The following is a 17,980-nucleotide window of genomic DNA, read 5'->3' on the forward strand; positions in this document are numbered from 1 at the left end:
TCGGTGATGGATAGGTGATGTCTCACAATTGTGAGACAATATTGTTGTGTGAACTGTTACAGACCATAATATTATACCAGAATGATATAACGAATAAATACGTAAGTGACCACCGAACTGACTCTGCGCATTAAATTTAATGATACTGAACGCTCCAATATTGGATGGTCACGTGGAATTTATTCGCTACAGAAATTATTAATAATTATGTCGTTAAAAAAATATTGAAATCGTTGCTGTCCAAATTCGACGATCGTTTCAATTTTCTAATTCATCACACTAAGCCGAGCATAATGATACAATATAAGTAATCAAACGACACACAGTGTTTGTTATCATTTCGCGTTTTGCCATTGAATTCGACAAGCCAGTTCACTATGGTCCTGTTTCTAACTTTTATCTGAACTAAGGCTAGTATGAAACTTGTTCGTGATATTTTTCACCGTGCTCTCTGATCCATAACCAAGGCCACGACGGTCGTAAAGAACTAATATTAAAATAGAAAATGTTGAACAATAGTTGTACTGACGTTTCGATGATATTTTTTTGTTTAGAAATCTGTACGGTGACCAAGACACGAGGAAGACGACGAACACGGCGACGAAGATGAATAAAAAAAAATAATATATTAATAAAAAAAAAAAACTATAATTAAAAAAAAAAATCCAAAAATGTATGAAATAATATTTTAATTTATAAAACATATTTATATGTATATACACGTTAAAATTGTATACATGATATACGTATATATATGTGTGTGTGCGTGTGTGTATGTGTATATATATATATTTATATATATTATTTGTGAAACGCGTGTATTAGCACCCCGAGAAGAGGCGCTTTCTAGAATCATCGATCGGACCGATCGGAGGTCACCTAACCACTAACGGACGCGATACGATCACACGCTGACCGATGGGACGACGGGCTATATAACAACGATTACATTTTTTAATTATTATTATTGTTTCATTCATTCTCTCTTTTTCTCAATCATTATTAATCCCTTCATGCGCGTAACGAGCGCGAGCTGCTGATGTCCACGAAAAAAAAATTAAATAAATATATTATTTACTACTCAGCTCTAGTCACCAAATAATATTATATTATACAATTTTTTTTTTTTTAATTTTTATTATTATTATTTATACATTGGTGATTGGCCAAAACTCTCGTGGGAGAGGTGCAGATGATAGAAATGAATGATAATACAAATTCTAACGTCAACAATTTACTATATATTATGAATTTACATATATATATATACGTATAACAACACACATATACAACAACTTTTAACCCTTACGCAATTTTATCAGTATCTCATTATTCGTAATTATTGTATTATTTTTTTCTTACTATTAGTATAATATAAAATATTATATTTACAATATAGACGTACAATTTTTTTCTGTTATTACAATAATGATTTACGGTATAATATTAATGTTTTATTATTATGTATAATTATTAAATTATTTTAATATTTACGTAGAATATTGTTTGTAAACGGTCGACGGCCATATGCACCGTCTAAATATATATATAATATACTCACGTATAATTATATTTCTCATCGAACCAAAAAATAAACCGTCTCTTAATTTTTTTGGAATAAAAGTAGGTTTTCGTTTTTTATAACGGCATGTGTAACAACGTGTATCTGGTAGCGAGTCGAATTTTGAGATGGTAATCGTCTGCATATATATGTCAATGATTATGACCAAACTCCCCTATAGGTATATATTATTAAACAGGTGGGTTGGTTCTTCCTTCGTAAAACTTATTCTCTCAGACAATAATAGTGTTATACGAGTATATATATTATATCATTTGAAGTACTCATAAAATAATAATATAATAACTCTAATTATAAATTTTCAAAATCTATTACACTTTTACCATACTTATATGATCGGTGTGTTTTATCCATATTTTTAATTTCATATTCTAGAACAAAATTTAAAATGATCGAATCAATATTTTAGTTTTAAGTTTAGACAAGAAATGTGGTAGAGTAACAGTGAATTTTTGCTCCATCGCCATATACGTCTCAACTTACTTTTGTGTTTGCAAGTTGAATCGAAAAACTAAATTTCTACGAAAAATTAAGTGTTATAAGTACTTCAAATGTATGTTATGATTTATTTTAAAAACGCAAAAACTACAGATTATCTACTCTCTCTCTCTCTCTCTCTCCCTCTCTCTCTCTCTCTCTCTCTCTCCCTCTCCCCTCCCTCTATCTCTATTGATATTGGTTGACCTTCTCAAATACACAATACATACAACACAGCCTATAGAGTGAGTGGTGGAGTTTGGTGGAGTTAACCCTCTGGGATGCTGAAACAGATTTTCTGATTTTTATTCTCTCCTCCGGTGTCTCGATCTCACACGTCTCCATTTCAATGCCACAGTTCGCTTTTCCAGAAATACAAAACACCTCCCTAGAGTCCACAATCGTCCAGTCTATGCTATGTATCGGTACTCCAGTGTATATATTTGGAGCATTGCGGTTTTAAGAAAATATTCTTATACAATACCTGTACAAAAGTACAGATTGGTAGGATAATGTATACACGTGGTGTCGCGGGCTAGTATAGTATGAAGATACATTGTAAATTATTTAGGAACTTCGAGTCGGACACATCAATCATATTTTTCTCCGGGGATTTCACTTACGGTATCGGAATGCGTATGTGTGTGAGTCGGGGGAGAAACTCTCTCGAAGGTAAACATTTAATGTGTAATTTATAATAATTTATATGTTTTTTTTTAGAATTTTCTAAGACCATACGTGTTATTTTATGCAGATGCATAATATTTGTAAAATATAATGAAAAGTACCTTTATAAAATGGCCAGTACCTATATTAATAATATATTATCTATTATTAAACTATGATCTATACGTCCACGAAAATATTATAAAATATACACATATTAAACATATAATTGTATCGTCGATTACTTTGGTTTTGGAAAATATTTAATATATTCTAGAAAATGTAATATACTTATAGTGTTAATATCATGCGAAACGATTTTGAAAATATTTTGTTTATAATATATACCCATTGTGTACCTATCCCCCCCCCCCTCCAGACCACAGGCTTCCAAAATGTAGCACTCTGCTGCCGTCTGTATGGTTACCAGTGAATGAAAATAGAATGCTTAAAATTAAAAAAAAATTAAATTAAATTAAAATATTTATAATAAATTGTAATTACCTAACGAAATAAACGTATAAAAAAATAATATAAATTTAACAATATACACATATTACATATTATATAGATTAGAATCGTAGGTATTCCTTATCATCAATGATCATGAAATATTTTGCTATCGGTGCTCATGCACAATTATAAAAAACATTAAAATTAAAATTATGTTAATACGCTGTGGAAAAATGGCTGATTTATGTTACGTTTTCACTGGACAAGCCAAATCATTTTTAACTCCATTGAAACATATTTAACAAAAACAATTAAAATTATTATTTTAAAACAAAAAAATTGATGATTGCGTGGCTTCTAAATTATCTACAACTACAACTATAATAACAATACAAAAAAAAAATGGAAACGAATTTTCTTAAAATTGAATTTATTCATTCAAATGTATGCTCTATGTTAAAAAGTACTATTAAAGTACAATAACATGTGTTTAAAATATTTTTCATTAAAATAAAGTGATCATGAAATACTAATAAGCAATTCAAGTGTAGCGAATCAGACTTCAAATGTACGTAATATCCACATGGATTGTTATTATTGTTATATTGTTGCTGTAACTACAGTATAGTATATTATACACACTACATGGGATCAGTGAAGTGTGATGTAACGCTTGATGATGAGAGAAGAGAAATCACTCGTGTGAGTGAACATTTGAAAACAAAACAAAAATAAATACAGGGTCTCAAAGTTTTTGGATTTGTGATTTTACATTATATTTCTGTGTCTTCTCTCCGTTTTTGTCAATGCCTACAATAATGTCTATTACATATTATAACTACTCAAATTAGAAACACTGGTGCAGTGAAGCGTTCAAATCGTAAAAACGAGAGAAGAAATTATAGAGAGTGTTTCACCCCCGATTTTTCCTTTAATGGCGAATTTATTTTTATTTTTAGTATTTTTCAAAATATTTTAATATACCTACATACTTATATTTTTTCAATTCAATGAATATTCTCTAATGGTACAAACTTATTTATTTGTCGCATGAATACCATTTTTTGCCAATAAAATTTGTTAAGCCAATTTTTTTTTTTGAAAATGTTGATAAATCGAAATCGAAATTCAAAAGAATAGTTCATGAGTTATTAAACTTGAACTTTGAAGTACTAAGAACGATAGTCCTAAATAATAGGTTTATAAGATAGGGAGCACTAATGTTCAATAAAATCATATGTTTAACAATCTATAAAAGAGAAATATGGCTCTTAATTGAAAAAAATAAGTTTGTTCAACTACATAACACACTCTAAATAGAAAACAAAATCTAAGCATTTAAAAATATTATAATCTTTCTGAATTTCTAAAAATCAGGATTTAAAATTGAATGCATATAGGTAGTTAAACGATAAAAGTGGTGACAGTATACATAATAAATCACCCTATATATATGCAAGAAAATAAAGAAGACAATGGAACTACGTGTTAATAAAAATGTGACAGACGTAAACAGAAGATGCCTATATTACCTTAATAAGACACCTCACTAAAAACTGTAAAAAGGAAAATCGATAGCTTGTTGGAAAACATATGTTGTGTTTTATCAGAATCGATAAAAAAAATGAATTAATGTCGGTACTCCTGCAATCTGCTGAGGACTCACTTTTTACTTTATGGAAGTTACAAAATGTTCTATTAAGAACAATAACAAACGCAGCTGATAACCTACCTACGGAAATACGTGTAATACAAATACAAGAAGAAGATAAATCTGAAGTAGAAAAAAACGCATAAAATTATAATTTTAAATACATAGTACTGTATAGTTGATGAATTTAATATTTTATTAATATTTTAATATATTAAATTTAATATAAATAATTCAATTTATATTTGTTTTAATTATTTAAGTAGTTCAAAATAGTACTTTTGTATATAGTTATTGATTCTTGCTAGCACAAAAGTTGACTGTGAAACCAACAGTGTCTTTTATTATTTACATCAGCTAGAATATAGACATGCTGAAGTTAAAATTACCAAAAAAAAACGTCTTCAACCAAACGCCCAAAGATCTTCAAATTTTATCTTTTAAAGCGTAAATAAATTTTCACATAATCGATATAAAACTAATGAGAAAGGAAAATTGTTGAAATATTTTTTTCTCAATCTTACCAGGATGAAATTGACGATAGCCGCGACGCCACCAGAGGGACATCAGAAGTGGTGTCAGATCTCACACGAAATAGTGCAGGTAATTTAATTCTGCCAACGTTCGAGTATATAATGAGAGGTCTTGTATTTCACTTATGTGTGTGTGTGCCTGTGTATGAATAAAAGCGTCATGGCTGACCGCTAAATCGATTTTGAGATGTACCCGAAATTCGTTTTCGGCTATTCACAATACATGTGATCTCCACATAATATTTATATACATATATTATAGTGGTTAGGTAGTCACTTTTAATATATCGTTTCATTCCTCCGTGACCATAAATACCTATTCGTGAGTCGTGGGTCAAGACGGTAAAATAATAGTAATACTGGACATAAGAAAATATGGAAAATGTTATCATTATTAAATACTTATTGATACTTTCTTAACATATAGGTTTGACAATAATTCACCGATATTAGATGTATATATCGAATATTAAAAATCATCTGCCGACGTCTGTTAACTTTTACCATTTTTAAAAGGTAGGACCACTGTATTAATAAGGATCACTCCATAATTTCGTGTCTATCTACCGAATAATAATATGTTACCAGTAAAGGTAAACATTTTAAACAAAGCACCTACATGCTATAGTACAAGTACCTATATTACCTGTATTCATTTCACTATAACGAGGCGATGCTTTTTTTCGAAAAAGCTCGGGAAGTTGCCGATGGCAAAAGTATAATGTTATTATTTTTGAAATTTGTATTGAATTTTCAGCAAACAGTTATTATATTGATTAACATGGGGAAAATTGTCTAAATTATTTAACCATGATCATGTAACAGGTATAACAGAATACGTATGTGGGTTTTTTTAGGGGGAAGGGTGGTCGTGCTCTATTGCTTCCTTAACATTCTATAGTAACCAGCTATTTCGATCCTTAATTTATTGTACATTACGACATATTTTTATTTTGTAAATAAATTATCCTTGAATATTATTTTGCCGTTTGAGTTTATTTAACTACTTATTATTCATTAAAATATGTATATTGTACCTATTGATATAGGTGGTTAAAGTTACATAACTTATAATATGAAATAGTACTAACTTGGTATGTAATCAATAATTTTACAATTCTAAACAATTTTGGACTGCTATTAATTGTATTACATTGTTTACGCCATGTATGGATTAGTTATTGGTAAAATATTTGAGTTGTAGACATTCTCATTACTATATTTTTAGACACAATAAAATGTTCCCTTCCTCCTCAAAAAAAAAAAAAAACTTTAAATTAGACCACCGACTATAATAATTACAGCACATAACATACATAGATATGATAATACATATATTAATATTTAATCTTAGATATTCCATAATTTTCTAATGCCAACAATATTATATATTTCCATTCTACACTAACCAAATGGTATATTCTAACACTCAATATCATTATTAATTGCATGGAGGGTAAAACAAAAATGAAATAGCAGTGGAAAGGATTTGTTTGTGGTTGGGAATCTTGAGCTTTGATAAATGTACCTTCCCTTTAAATTTCTGCCAAAATCCGCCTATAATACTATTATGACGATTGTCAGTCGTTGTCGTGCGAGATCTTTTATATTATTAATATTATTATTATTATTATACTTGTTCGTAGGCGTTTAAGCGTGTTGTCGAGTGAATAATTAACATAGCACAAAAATAATATAACAAACCAATCAACGCGTTAACTATGTATGAAATTGTTTATATTACAACAACATAATACGAACAGCGTTGAAAAAATCCTTATGTGAGCTTATTAGACATACATGAACGGTACCTAAATAATAAATAATAAAAAAATTAATAAAGTCTATATGTGGTAATTAATATAACAATATGACGTAGCCATTTGATTGTAATTTGTATTTAAATATATATTTCTATTTAACATCCATTGTATCCATTGTATATATTTTATACAATTTATTATTATTTCCTATAAAAATTGTTTGAAAATCATGAATGGAAAATAAATGTTAATATTAATGTTTTATTGAAAAAATAATAATATAATATATATACATATATAAAGAAAGAAAATATTTTAAAATGTTTTTTTTATTATTTTCGACACATGACGTAATTTTGAAAATATTGTGTGTTTTGTTATTTCTATATTATACCTATGGTGGGGGACGAGGTAACCGAGTGGTCTGACCCTTCCGCTGCGACGCAGCCGGTCGCGGTTCGATCCTCAGAAACAAGGCGGCAATTTTCTCCGGACAAGTCGCGGTGACCGGAGAACAAGTGCTGCCATCCCCCACCCCCGGGGCATGGCAGAAACCTACGGGTGCCCCATTCGAAATTCTGCCAAAAACAAANCACACACGTGTTCCCCCCTACCGTACCAAAAACCTACAAACCATCAATACAAAAACCTACAATACCTACTAATAGCTAATGGCCACAGTTGCCGGGCTCAGGATCAATTAAAAAAAAAAAAAAAATTATATCTATGCTCGAAATATATTATTAAACTCACGTAAGTATAATAAATAATAATATCATTAGTATTGTGTTATTATTTAGTAGAAATATTCGTTATAATATTATTTAAAGCATATTACATACAGCATACCTATATTTAATCATAGAAAATGTTGTTGTTTGAGGGCCTCATATGTTGGCTATGTTTGTATTATATATGTATTTAATATTTATACATAGTGTTATAGTCATTCCTTTGGCGTAAGAAGATAATAAAAAGACACACATATTATCAGTAAATTTTTGAAACCCACTTAACCAGTACGTACTTACATCAAAATACAACGATGAAATATTTTTTCTTATTATTATTTTATGTTTTTATTGTTCAATACATTTTTTATTAATTTACCGTATCGGAATAGAATAGTTTTATTAAAATTTTTATATTTTTAATCCATTGATTGTTTATAATCCAATAAAACTTATTGAAAATAAGTGTAATGTTATGTCATACCATCGTGGTAATATATACCATCCATATCTTTGATGTTACTCGTTTTCGCTTATTTACACTGTAAATGTTAAGATGTTGATGTTATAAGTTATAACTTATTATTTTAATATATTTTTATATATTTATATATACTTACTTTAACATTTTCAGAAAAAATAAATTCTGCATCAAAAGGTATTAAATTAAATATAAGAGAGTGCGCAGAATTGAGAAAAATTATTTCGTACTATAATTAAGTACTAAATAATTTAAAAATATACAATTTAATCATACAAAAACATTTTTTTTTGTTTTAATAACAATCAACGATTGGGAAATTAAATGTTTCACAAAAAAATACTTAGGTACAATGGGTACATAGTAAATTAAACTGAGCCATACTTTGCATAAACATATTTTATAGAGCACCAATATGTACTTATATGAATATTGAATAAAAAAAAAATGAACATTGACAATTTTCGATTGAAATAACGTACTTGAATAATATATATAGTGTGTAAAATATTTGTTATTCACTCTCGTATATCATAAGAAACCTGTACTGTTTTGTGTACGTCAAAAATCACACACTGATGATGTTCAACATCTTAAATTTCACATTGCCACTCCTAGAGATTTCTACTCTAAAGAAACTCAATATATTTATTACTATATGATGGCATTATTATTCCTTGAACAGCTGATATTAAAGAGGTATTATGTTATATGAGTAAAGTTGAGAGGTGTAAAATGAAATTTGGCTTTTATGTGCAAACAATAATGTTCATAACAATATTATACATTATTGCTACATAATATAATAACATCGTACATCATTGTACAATTAATTTATGTCCCTCACACAGGAACTGATAAATGTAAGTATAGTTGGTCATTGATTATAGGGTCACATCTATAAGTGGTACTAGAGTGTATATATGTATGTATAGTTAATATCTAATAACTGCTGTATACGCATATACGTTTTACAATTTTATAAGTCTAAACTCATTATATACAGTTTTACAGAATTTAATACATTGTTAGGTGGCTGTAATAAAACAAAAAATAAACCAAAATTATCACGACAAAAATAATGACATTAAAGATAAAATATAATTTGTGAGGATGTTGTATTTTTATTTTATCCAATATCTTTTTAATATTTATTGAACCCTTTTCATTATATCCCACTTCGTATATAATTAGTAAAACTATTTATGTAATAACACAGATAGTGATCTTATCAATTTTACCAGATTAATAAAATAATCTAAAAGTAAGTACCAACAAATATAATGTAAAATTCAGTAAATAATTCAGCTAATATCAATTGACCCATATTTGTAGAATGACTATTTATAGAGTTCAGTTATCTATATTAGCCAAATATGTACTCGTACTATATTATATTTTCTAGATACAATAATCGTGTTAACGAGACTTTTTTTAATTTAAAATTGTTGAAACATATTACGAGTGAATATTTTTGTAAGTTATCGATATTCTAACAAATATGGAAAAGTAACTTTTCATTAAAATGTTAAGTACCATAACCTAACCAGACAAGTTAAGACAGACTGTTTTCTATTATTATTATCATTATAACCGTTAATAATTTTCAACCTGGAACAACATAGAATTTATGTACAAACTTCCTAGCTTCATCTCAGTTTTTACAGCAGAATCAATTGCCTTAATAAAAGCTCTCGAGTTAATAACCGATCACCACCTCCAAGACACCATCATATTCTCTGACTCTCTCAGTGCCATCAATCATATTGAAAATATATACAACCCATCGGAAATTTGCCTATATATTCAAAATGAAATCTACACTCTAAAAAACAACAATAACTACAAAATCAAACTCTTCTAGATTCCCGAACACTCTCACATCATTGAAACCAAGCTCACTAATCTTGCAGCCAAAACCTCAATCACTTCTCCGCTATTATCGTTCACACAAATAACTTCATTCAGGCACATACAAATGCTTATAAGTTAAACAAATAAATTCCGATTAAGAGGGCATCAGAAATGGACATCCTTCTCTACTAAACTGAATCATATCAAACATAATACCGAAATTCCCTATCGAAATACCCAGAACATTTGAAGTTAACCTATGAAAACTCAGAATCGGACATACTTAAATCTCCCACAGTTTCTTAATGGCCACAGAAGAACCCCTAATATGCACAGCCTGTGGTGTCCAAGTCGCAATTAACCACATTCTCACTGAATGCCGAATCTACCACAACATCAGAATTAGTCACAACCTACCTAAATCACTAGCTGAAATACTCCACAATCACCCTCAATCCATAGCCAACATCATCCAATTCATCTCTACCTCCAATCTTCAAACCAAAATTTAAAATTAATGTTTAAAATAAGGCATAAGTACACACAATAATATTTTATCGATTTAAATTATTTGTAAGCCTAATGGCCCTTGTTGCCGAGGGTATTGTATGAATAAAAAAAAAAAATGTTCAACCATTTTATATGAAAAATAAACTTAAATAATACATTTTAGAAGATATAATTGGTCGTCCAATGATTGATAACGAATATTTATTTTTAGTTTAATTAGTATGGTTAACAGTAATGGATGTATTAAAATTTTAATTCAATGATATTAGACTGTTTAAAGATTTTGAGAGAAGGCTGTCTGTCAGCGTATATTACTAAATAAATTACATGACAAGATTATATTATTAATATTAAAATAATATATTTCTCCGAAAACGCAGAATTTTAAAATTTTGTCATCATAAGTATAAAATATAATAGTAATAAAATAACTAAAATCAATATTCTTCGTTAAAATATCTTATTTTGTTCAAATTTGAACTTATAAATAGGTCATAAAAAACTGTGTTAATATTTTTAAAATTTTTTAAATACAGTATGAATTTTTTATGACAAATGTATTAAATTTCCAACTCTTAGCTATAAAAATTGAACATGTTATACATATTTAACTAAAAAATTACTACCATGAACATAAAATGTTCTTGGTTTTTTAAATTTTTTAATTTCAAATACTAAATTTTTGATATATATAAATTGCTATGATTAAAACTTATGAAGAACTAACTTGTGTTACATTTTCAAGCTATTTTACTCAATGAACACATTTTAATCGACATTTATAGAAAAACAATTTAAACAATTTCAATCATCAATAAATAGGTAACTCTAAAACTGTACTTATTATGATTTATGAATTATATTATACGACCATATGACTATAATAAGAGTGTAAGTACCTATAGCTTATAGTTGTAATAATCTAACTGTTTTAAAAATTAGATAACTTCAGAACTTCGAGTGCATAATCAATCCTGCCACAGTGCCACTATACTCATGTATTATATATTAAATTCCGATTTGCAGTAAAACGAATATAGTTAAATTTGAAGGTGGTCCTAAATTCCATCGTTTTTCATAATAACTATAAAAATGGATTCCAAAAAATGACCTTTTTAAAAAAATAATAAAAAATACCGTGGCAATTTTCCATAAAATAAAATCAAATGCACCGTTGTAAAACCAATAGAATCCAATCTGATCGCTCGGAATCTAATAATACACCACGTCCACTAGATTTGCAGAATTCCGGCAGAATGGCGGGGTAAAACGAAGAGGGGCCGCCGGTCGATCAATAAGTGTGATAATATTATTATGACGTAATAACTACATTTTTATGTAATAATATTTCAACAGGATTATATAGGTACACCGTTTTCCATTCCGTTTGTGTGGTTGAAAAATAATATACGAGCATAGTTGTAATAAAATCGTATTCCTAATGGTTTAGAGTTAAATGTTGTAAAAATATTAGAGATGCAATTGAGGTAAATTTACTATAAAGTATACAATTTACCGTTAGTTAAAACAACGTTTTTACCACTTAAAATGTTAGCCCCTTAAATTAATTTTAATTGATTATCATTTATGAAGTATAATATCGATTTGGTCAGCTCACCCTGCATTGCCATCAACTACCACATTATATCAAAACTGCTATTTATTTATGGCTAACAGTTAGATTCTACAATTAGTGTCTTATATCTGGCCCCCACAAGAACATGTTCAGTGAGGTCCATTATCTTCTTGAAGAATAAATAAAATACAACTATTAATTGTTATTTATGATTATAGTTGAAATATTTCGGTAAAAGTTTTCAATTCATTTGTTTTATACCAAGAAAAAAGTAATATGTATCCTTCGAACCAAATTACAGCTATTTTACTATTTTTACCAATGTACAGTAACTGTTTTTACGTACATTCTAAAACTCTAATAAATATGCCTCTGTCCACTTTATTTGTCAAATTCCATCGGTACAAATGGTAATAATGGTTAAACAAGATTAAAGTATAAATGAATAATACACCGTATAATATAATGATAGATATATTATAAATGCACATCGTATTTATCGGGTGGATAAAAACATGATACTGTAAGTTAAAAACTATAACTAGAAAACAATGATTTGTAATGATGATTGTCTATAATTAACACTTTGAATAAAGCTCGTTTAAACGAATATACAATATCATATTTTGTTTAAGCCATTATTGCTATAGTAATTTGATCAAAAAATATAATATCAAACATTATAGCCTTATATTAGATAAAACTGCTAGGTACTTATATTATATTATAATATCCATAATATATTTTCCCATTAGAATCGGTTTACTAAACAGAAAAACATTTCCCACATTTCGCACTACACACCTTGATATTATACAATTAATTTGCCTACAAAACTACGTGTATCGTTCAAAATACCTCTTTTGAAGATTTACAAGATTCGTCGTTTTCGTACATATATTATTGTTATGTAATGCTAATGCTACTAATTGCACCGAACCATCTTTAGTGGCCTATACACACTCCACGTGGGCAAATTAAATAATCCACTAATAACAACTGTTCTACAGTAGGTAATCCTATTTCTTGTCACGACACAGAGTTCACCAAAAAAGTAATAGATATCGATTGAAAACTATTAAGAAAATCGTCTATACAGTGGTTCTTTTTCTACAAGAGAGTATTATTTGAGTTTTGTTCTAGATTCAAATCGAAAAAAATATTGATGATGCAATAGTTTACTTCTTAAAATTCGTTGAAATAAGAATATATTTATTGTTTTATATTTTCGAAATTAGTTCTGAAACTAATAAGTAATTATTCAAGTTATATATCAACCAAAAATCATTATCTTATTATTCAAATTATTTTAGTACTTATTTGAATTTTCAATGGTTTTGATTAAATTGTACGTTACATAATATTATCATATTTTTTTAAACAAATATAGCTATGAGAACTAAACAGAGATAGTCTATATGCAACTATAATATTCATATTACAACAAGCTATATTGGCTATGAAGAAGGTTTAAATTTTTCAATAAATGACAATGGAAGTAAATAAAATAAAATGTGAACTGCCACAAATAAAAATATGGCAACTATTTGCATTTTTAGAGCATGATTAAAATACGACTTGTCAGTTGTCACAAAGTTATAAATCGATATGGTATGGCGTGGGGTGTGGTTGCTTCGTACTTTTTATTTATTTTCTGAGTTAAACGACAATATGGCGTGTGCATTTTTTCGGAAAACACTTTTGGTTCAATAATAAATCTCAAAACAATCTTTTAGGGCTTATTTAAATTTGAAAGTAAATGATACCAAGAATGGATAATTTTTCAAATTCCAAAAAAAGATTCAAAAAAATGATAAAATACAAGGAGAAATAATCTTGTAGAGAAATTCAAACTCCATGCATATTCAACTTAATCTTGATTAATTTTGGATAAACTAAGGGTTATGCTCAGAATCGTTTTACAAATACGACGACTTGTCATTGAAGTTGAATTTATAAATAAACACAATATTACAAAGAGGATTCTACAGCAGTATCTTCATTTTATTTTTACAAACCTAATTCGAATCGAATCCTTTCCGACGCCCGTTACGCTTGCGATTCAAATAATAAAAACAAATGAACAAGTGCGTCTACAGCTCAATCAGTGCACAGTTGTAGTTGTAAAACTTATGTAATCCGTGATTTATTTTCATTTAAACTTTGTATTAAAATCAACGTACGATTTCCTACACAAAGTGCCAGATTTGTAAGTCTAAGAACGCCGGGCAGTCTCAACGAACAATGATTTATGTCCTTACTTAACTTAAATAAATATATTTCTGACATGAATACATTTAGATATAGGTAATATCTAAACATACAGTGCACGATAATACTTGGCAAGCACTGATGCTGGGTGAGGAAAATATATGAGTATTAACTTATAGCAGTATATTATATAACTTTATAAAAGAAAAGTGAAAAGTATAATTTATTATAAGAAAAAGAACCAGAGAACTCACTCTCCTGATTAGTATTTTTTGAATTATAAAGAAAACATTTTAATCTTTAAGATTCTTATTTTTCGTTTAAACATTTAATTTTGTATAAATTTGAACTTCAAATGTCATAAGGTTCGTGATGTTATGAATTTCATCTATAATTTTAAACGATTATACAAAAAAAATTGTGCGTAGGTACCTAATACGTGTTTTCAATACTTTTGAATTATTGTCAGAATCACTTATGTGGTATATTTTATTATATTTTTAAGCTCTTAACATTTTTTATAGATTAACGGGAAAAAAAGTAAAAATTAGGAAAATTTTAAATAACATATAACATTGAACAAGTCTAGATATTTTGAAAATATCGTTGTGAATAGAAGATGATAAATAATTTAAGTTGTATTAGAATGTCCTTTTGTCAATGTTTGATGCACCCTTGTCAATACCGTATAGACACGCGCATTGTCATGTCGAAGTTATTTGGGTCCAGACGTTTTTCCTTTTTCGCCGCTTCCATTGGAAAAATTGTGAAATGACGTCACTGCAGTTGTACAACAGCCGAGCATAACGTCGTGCACATTTAAATCGTGATCAAACAAATATAATAGCCCTCAGCGAGATGGTGATTCCACCTACGTTATGTATTTATAAATTATAACGATCGTATATCGTACAAAGCTGTGCCTGTTGTAGTTGGTGTAAAAGGCGTATACATACATGCAAACAACGCAAATAATATCCAAAAAAAAAAAAACCAATACGGATGAACATTGTAGCCTTTACTTTTTTTCCGAAATCTGATTCAGGTTTTTTTGCCCCATCCGTGCGTATTTGTGTTATCGCACGTTTATCATATGTATATTATAGAATATAGAAATTGCCTTCATCCCGCACTAACAAAATATAATATAATATACGCCCTCTACACCTTGGCGTCGTCGTAGTCATCGTTGTATATACGGCGAATATCGTTCTATTTGCAAATTCAATATCACTTTATTCGACGAATGTCTACGGGTCCGTATAAATCGACAAAAAAAAACCTCTTTACGTCTAACGTCTCGGTCATTTGCGCTCGTATATTTTATACGATATATTATTATCAACATATATTATATACATACACCGAGGGAATATACAATTTCAATTTCCAGTACATTTATATATGTATACATAAGTAGCTACGGGGTGCATGGCGATGACTATACGATAATATATTATATGTAGAATATTATAAAATTATTACATGATTGCGACACGGGACCTAAGGGCTTCGATGCATAGCCACTAGCCAGGAACACTATAACGCGATTAATTTTGACAATAAAAAGTGTTATAAACAGTGTATCTATAATATTAATAAACAGATATGAGATAATCATAGAATTTTACAAATTAGGATTAGAGTTCACTTAAAAATTGGTCAAACGGTCTCAATTCTCAAAAGTTTCTATTTGTCTTACACAATTTTTATAGAATACAAAATAATTATAACATAAAAATAATATATTAGAAAGTTCCTGCTAAAAACAAATAATATGTTATGATTTATTTCAATTGGAATTTTCATTTTTGACCTCTCGAAAATACCAATTAGGTCTAATATTTGGTATCAGAAATCTCCCTCAAAGTTTAAAATCAAAACATTATTTCAAATATTTATCGCTTATAAGTAGAAAAAACACACACATCATTGTTCAATCAATTCATTCGTCGTGTCTCTCAGAATCTAAAAAAGTATATTACACTTTATTATATTATATAATGTAATTATATTTTTTTTATGGCTATCAAAATGTCATGATCTCAAAAGAGAGAAAGAAAATTATCGACGTTAAAAAATCATATTCACGCATTTAATTATAGAAGGGTCTCTTCGAGTTTCAAAGTGATTATTAAATTTCGCTGCACACTAATCATTCCGATGAAGGTGACTGCGACGATCTAAGTAAGGTATATGTTGAGGATTCCGTAAACACAATTTTTCTGGTATGATTAAATAAAATCGGAGTCAACACTGCGGACAACGCGTCTTTTTTCTCCGACTTCACCACCACTCAGATAGAAAAATAATAACTCGAGTGCAATTAAAATTTAAAAATGAAAAAAGCAGTTCAAAAAAATAAATACGAGTTGCCATAACGACAAACTCAATAACAGGTAGGCAACGGTGCCAGGTTTTTCCTCCCTGCGTGTATATAGCTGATATTAATAATACGACGGTAAATTTATGTTAATTTTTTCAATTTTAGATATTATCATTTTAAACGAAAACATCGTGTCGTTTTAGAGACGACCGTTCGCGATGTGGCGTAAAATAATGAAAAAACGAAATCGTGAACGTGATACTGCTACAGCACTCAATGTGCAGGGTTGCATTAGGACACTCGTCTCGCTTCGCTTGCCACGTCACAAGTCAGTTTCGTTACATAATACGTTTAACTTAAAAATAGCGATAAATCATGTTGCAATTTGTAATCGGAAAACGATTTTCTGCATGGATCGGTGTACAACACTACAACAGCAGTATTCAAATATTTTAGGTGCTCATTTAACAAAATTATGAATGCGGTTTCAACTTTAAATTATAAATTGCAACATTTTATATAGTATCCTACCTTTAAGCCACTTGGTCAAAGTTAAAGTCTAAATCACCAAAATTATGAATCTTGGTATGAAAACAAAAAACTATTTAGGTATATTAAAAATGTCAACATAATTCAAACTCTAATTTTTATAAAACAATGTTTTTTTTTAATTTACAGTAGTTTACGACTCCACTCAATTTATGCCACATATTCTAAAATGTTAAATATACAACACATTTTAAGATTTTTTTTTTAAATTTAATTATTTCAGGATTTATAAAAATAATTTTTAAGTTCGTATACTAAATTAATTTTGGTTATGGCACCATTATCAATAAATATAATTTCGGTCGAACCATCCGTACCGCTCAAGTATAAATGTGTGATTCACTAGTACTGCATTTATATAATATATGGTAATTACGCGGACCTAAACACAATTATATTTATTATTAATATTTGGACGTTTGAAACAAAATCGTTCGCAGTTTATATTTTATGCAAGGGATTTGAATAATGAAAGCGATATGAAGCAATTTACGTTGAAATAGAATAACAATAATAATAATAATAATATAGGTACCTACATTGTTTTGCATAAAATAATAGTTCCTAATTCCATTATTATATTGTAACAACGACACCTGACTATTTGAGACGTTATT

At 28.5% G+C, this 17,980-nt stretch overlaps 1 protein-coding gene across 2 annotated transcripts in view; it reads left to right on the forward strand.

The window, feature by feature from the left end:
* The window catches only part of LOC111042878 (max dimerization protein 1-like), a 170,292-nt gene extending 169,628 nt beyond the window's left edge, over positions 1 to 664 (forward strand). For both annotated transcript variants that reach the window (XM_022327593.1, XM_022327594.1), the window contains one exon: positions 555 to 664. The gene's annotated coding sequence lies outside the window, so the exon portion shown is untranslated. The remainder of the gene's footprint in view (positions 1 to 554) is intronic.
* The last annotated feature ends 17,316 nt before the right edge of the window (positions 665 to 17,980 follow it).

The sequence above is a fragment of the Myzus persicae genome, unplaced genomic scaffold (assembly GCF_001856785.1).
Source record: "Myzus persicae strain clone G006 unplaced genomic scaffold, MPER_G0061.0, whole genome shotgun sequence".
Taxonomy (NCBI): domain Eukaryota; kingdom Metazoa; phylum Arthropoda; class Insecta; order Hemiptera; family Aphididae; genus Myzus; species Myzus persicae.